Raw genomic sequence first — 6000 nt, 5'->3', positions numbered from 1 at the left:
CCGCTAAACACAAAACGCGGCCGCCATTTTGATTTTATTGAAATACTATTTATGCACAGATGGACTAATCGGGACCTATAATGGCGGGACAAAACAATTGGCCTTATTTAACTACCTAGAAAATCGAACCCGCGACCTCTTCATTACCAGGCGACAACAATAACCACTAACCCAAGGCCGCCATATTGATTTTATTCAAACACTATTTATGCACAGATGGACTAATCGGGGACCTATAATGGCGGGACTAAACAATTGGCCTAATTTAACTACCTAGAGAATCGAACCCGCGACCTCTTCATTGCCAGGTGACAACATTAACCACTAACCCAACTCGATTTTCGAACTCAACCATTTTGTTGCCTTTATTTACACACAGGCTAATTGAGACCATTCAATATTGACATCGTCGCCTTGTAATCAAGGGGTCCCAGGTTCGATACTCGGTGGAGGCACATAGTGGTCCGAATCACCACTTTTCAACTGTAGCTCCAATCCTGATTAGTTTTGCCGTGCATAAAACGGACTTAAAAAACTAACTCAATCTATCAATCAATCAATATTGACTCTACCAGAAATCGAACCCTCGACGCCTCTTGTTTTACAGAGCAATAACCTTAGCCGCTAAACTTTCGAGGTAAAGCACCTTCGGCACCATCTTTAAATCATTTCTTCATGTCTTTGAATCATACGCAATGGTTGCGCGCGCATTTCCTCCACACACACACAAACATACGCACGTGTTAGGTTAGCATACATCAAGAAACAACGTGACAAATCCATTGACCCCCCTCCCCCACCGCTTCCGATGCCTTCAAGGTGATCAGACACGTTCTGCTGACTCAACAATAAAACCGCTCGTGGCCCGCTACACCGGATGTAACATAACACCAGGCGCATCAAATTTTTGCTGACGCGTAGGAACATAGTGCTGTCATTCTACTGGGCAATTACCACCCAGAACTTCAAATTTTATACAAATAAAAATACTTTTCGTAAAATTTTCTTCCTCGCTTCACTCGCAATACCTGCTTTTCTTAGTCTTATCAAGTTCAGGACCATAGCTAGGGAACATCGGGAGACGGCCCTGAGTGCCGAACGATCTAAATGAAAAAAAAAAAAAAAGTTGTGAAATTGAATGATTGATTTGTGTTTTTTTCTTAAGTCTACTTTATGCACAGAAAGGCTAATTGAGACTGGACCTATAGCTTAAAGTCGGTTCCGAACCACTATGTGCCTCCACCGGGTATCGAACCAGGACCCCTTGATCACAAGGCGACGATGTTACCACTACACTATCGGGGAGGCACAAAAGTTGAAAATGATATAATGCCATGGAGTTCCGTGAAATTATTTGTACCCTATTAAATTAATATTAATTTCAGCCTGCAAAATAATTGGATCCAAAAAATGTCTTCCTAGCTTCGCTCGCAATTCATGTTTGTTCGCTGTAATGCATTGTAAATTACCAGACAGAGAAATAACACTTGTCTTAATTGATTTTGTTTTCAATGCATGAACAATTGTTTTGAGGAAAGGGAACGTGCACATTTCAGAGACAATTTATGTAATTTTTGCTGTTGGTTTATTGTGAGATGGATGAATTGGTTGTGTAATGTATTTAAATAATATATGCTGTATATAATATTTATTAAAGAAACTTTGAATACGTACACAATTTAGTGTCCATGGCTTGGGCATGGATGTTTGCGAGTACCCACTCATCATTTTCATCATGCCATCACTCACCATCTTCGAAAATTAGCCAAAAATGCCACAAGAACCGAAGTAAAATAAAGCAAATCAATAATAACAATAGTAATAATAATGTTATAATAATATTATTAGTAACACTATTTTTATTAACATTATTATTATTAAAATATTATTATTATTGGTACGTTTATCCTGGTACTTGCCCTGCACAAACAAAAATTCGTGGTTGCGCCTCGGCACTGCTATCAGTAATGATTAATTGTAATAAAATAAGTATGTGAATACTTACGTCTATTTTATTTATATTCTGGTACATACGAGGGGCGATCAGGTTGCTCCAACCCTAACATAGAAGGAATGACATTATGATTGATTTTTTATTTTTTTATTGTTTAGTGATTCTTTATATGCTTTAATTCCGAATTGCAAGTCTGGGTGGCGTACAGTTTTCTTTTTACAGGGGTTTAACTGAATTAAGTTGTGTCAATGTTCCAGAATGGAGAAATCTGAGGTGAGAGCGGTGATCAAATATTTTGTGAAGAAGAAGTGGACGGTATCCAAAATTCATGAGGATTTGGTGGATACACTAGGGGACACTGCTCCTTCATACAGTATGGTGAAGAGATGGTGTCGTGAGTTTAATTGTGGGAGAGAGTCGTGTGAGGATGAACATGCAGGTGGAGTGCCAAAAACTGTCATGACAACCGAAAAAATTAACAAAGTGCACGATATAATGCTGAAGGATCGTCGAGTCACTATCCGTCATGTTGCTGAGATGTGTGGCCTGTCATATGGCACTGTGCAAAACATAATTACCCAGGAATTGCAAATGAAAAAAATTGCTGCAAGATGGTTCCCTCGAAACCTCACCCCAGATCAGAAGCGCACCCGAGTGCTCATGAGTCAAGAACTTCTTGACAAGTTTCGTGCTGATATAGAATATTTTCTTGCCCGATTTGTAACTATGGATGAAACATGGGTCCATCACTTCGACCCAGAAACAAAATCACAAAGCATGGAGTGGAAACACCCACATTCTCCACCAAGGAAGATGTTCAAGGTGCAAACGTCAGCCAAGAAGATGATGGCGTCAATTTTCTGGGATTGCAAGGGTGTCCTTCTTGTGAACTATCTACAAAGAGGCCAAACCATCACTGGCACATACTACAGTGACCTAATCAAGAAATTACGTGATTCCATCAAGAAAAAGAGGCGTAGGATGTTGACCCGTGGTGTGCTCCTTCACCAGGACAATGCCCCTGTCCACACCTCACACATTGCGAGGGCTGCTATCACAGATGCATCGTTCGAATTGTTGCCCCACCCTACCTATTCCCAAGATTTGACCCCCAGTGATTTCCATTTGTTCAAACATTTGAAGAATGGCATTCGTGGGCAATACTTTTCTGATGATTCTGAGGTGGTAAGGGCTGTGGACTCATAGTTGGAGGACCAGTCGGAAGAATTTTTTTTGCAAGGTATCCAGGCGTTGGAGCACGGATGGGAGAAGTGCATTGGAGTTGCAGGGGAGTATGTTGAAAAATTAAAAAAAAAATTGAAACCCTATTGCTGCTCTTTCTGTTAGGGTCAGAGCAACCTGATCGCCCCTCGTATGTAGGTCTTCATATTTTTATATTATTTCAAACAAATAAAATGAAAGAACAAGGAAGTCAGCTTTACTTGAATGGTTTTAATTCGAAAAATTGTTCGTATGGCAACCCCGGTACTTTGCATGTGGGGACATCAATTCCACTTGCACTGGCTTCTTCTCTTCCATTCTAAGCTCAACAAGACTGGATCCCTCAACAATTATTTACTTTATTTTACTTCGCTTCTTGTGCCACCTTTGGACAATTTGTGAAGATGGGGATGAGTGATGATGATGTCATGAAATTTATGAATGGACACTAACAAATATCCATGGCCAGGCCGGGATTCGAACCCGGGACCCCTGACGTCGTATCGCGATGTGCTAACCACACCGCCACGGGGGCCAGTTAGACTATATGAAAAGCAGATATTGCGAGCAAGAACATTTTACAAAATGAATTTTATTTGTATAAAATTTGAAGTCGAGGGGCAATTGCCCTGCTGTGCCGTCTGGGAGAAATAATGCAAGAAAGACGTGAAAACTAATTCTATCTTCAGTATCCTTTTGTCCTGCTACTCTTACATTCTTCTAGTTTTGCATTCTTTTACTTCAATCTTTGCCCCCTTAGAATTCATTTCCGTCCAAGGTTGGGATAAGGCAATGCCACCTGCCCCCTTATGGTTGCACCACTGAACCCCCTTCCCCCGTAGTTGCTTCGAACTTTCATCGGCTTGAAAATACTTCATTTTCTTCAAGAGTATAATATCGTTTAATAACAGCAATAAGATTCCTCTACACTAAATTTCTAAGTGAAAGTATAATAATATAGGGGCATGAAACGTCTGGAAGGGAAGGGCAAGGATGGCCACACCTCCCCCTTCGAAAACGAATGTCAACCTAAAAGTATATATTTTACACGTATAATTTGATTTCAGTCATAGTAATTTACATGAATTATTATGCGATAATTTCAAATTCAAGTGGTGTTTTTTTGACGGGGCAACACTATTATCCAGGTAATATGCCCCATGGAAAATACCTTGCTTGTCCCTTCGTGGAAATAAATCTGCGAACGTCCGTGATTGGGGGGGGGGGGGACTGCCCCCCCCCTTTCGCACGCCTATGGTCTCTATCTATATTTTACTTATACAGTATTAACATATACAGGCATTTGTGTATGGCAAAAGTTTGCTCCATACAGCTACAAAAAATGCAAAATCAATAGTGCAAACATAAGTAGAACACTTTTGCAAACACATTGATAATAACGATGATAACAGCACGTTTGATTTCCTGTGTATAAGGTTAAAGAAATGTATAAGTTGCAGTGTTTCTTCCCATTTGAATGAATATTGCACCCCTTGCAGCTAGGCTCCCACCCCTAGGGAAGCACCTACTACATCCTAGATCGTGGCACCACCTATGGATAACACCTTGACCTCTAAACGGGTTTTTTTTTTTTTACAAAGTCGATACATTGCCTCGGATGAAAAACACTTTAAATATTCAATAAGTCATTGATCTCTCACTGCTAAGTACACAGTTTGTAGTTGAGATGATTTTTTTGTTTTTGACCTTCACATACATATTATAGTGTCTTTTATTCTGATGATGTACACATGCTAATCTAGAATATATCATGTTTTTGTCCAGCGAAAAGCTTTGTTGACTTACCATACGAAGTGACAGACATTTTACAGTCTTTTTCGCTGCTTACATATTTATCTTGCAGTTGCATTATACCCACTGAACACTATGAGAATATGTGAAAAATTAAAAATAAGCATCACTTGAGCTAGGCAAGGAGGAAGGGAGTGGCCAGTGGCGTCGCTAGGCCATCTGCTTTGGGGGGCTGCAACCAGATACATGACTTACTACTATTGTAAATATTTTTAATGTTTGAAAATAGCAAAGTGATTAATAAAACAATAATATATAACAAGCATAAGGAATTAAAACTAACACAGACTTACTGCATTAATTTTTATGAAAACAGATGGATATTCTTGTCCTGTTTTTCTAATGCTGGTGAACTATGTCTTTATGTATCAGCTGCACTCTGCGGTTCGAATTTCTTGCAAAATTATCAATAACACAATCCACACACAATTCATGACACTCTTCCTTTTCTATGGCCAGTATTGCAAGTCAGGAAAGTCTGTCTTGGCCCATACTATTATGCAAAAATGTCTTGATTCTCTTCAAACAGCTAAAACTCCTCTCACACGATGCTGATGTCGCAGGAATTGTCACTGCAATTTGCAACATTCTGCATAAGTTCGGAAACATGTCTTTTGGAATGGCGTTCATTAAATGTACTATGGATGTGATGGTGTATGTTAAGTTCTTTAGGTAATTTTTTCCAACCATGATTTCAGCGATCGGCACTTGTAATTGAAAATAGTCATAAAAACCACTCAAGAATTGAGGGTTCAAAAACAAGTCAAAATTTGTTGTAAGTAAAGAAGGTGACATATGCTGAATTCCAACCAGAACACTGGAAGTTGCTTTATCTTTGAAACGACTTTCCAGCTCATTTATCATTCGATCAATGATAGTGTAAAAAAGTCCGCAGAATGCAGGTTTTCATTTACAACGTGGTCTTTCAGTGATGATGGTAATGTGTGAACACGTTTCTGAACTTTTGAATAATATTCAACACTTGTTTCATTGAGAGTTACCTTCTGTTTCGC

The sequence above is a fragment of the Lepisma saccharinum genome, chromosome 1 (assembly GCF_977018435.1).
Source record: "Lepisma saccharinum chromosome 1, izLepSacc3.1, whole genome shotgun sequence".
Taxonomy (NCBI): Eukaryota; Metazoa; Arthropoda; class Insecta; order Zygentoma; family Lepismatidae; genus Lepisma; species Lepisma saccharinum.
The sequence above is the reverse complement of the archived record's forward strand: the minus strand, read 5'-3'. Positions refer to the sequence as shown.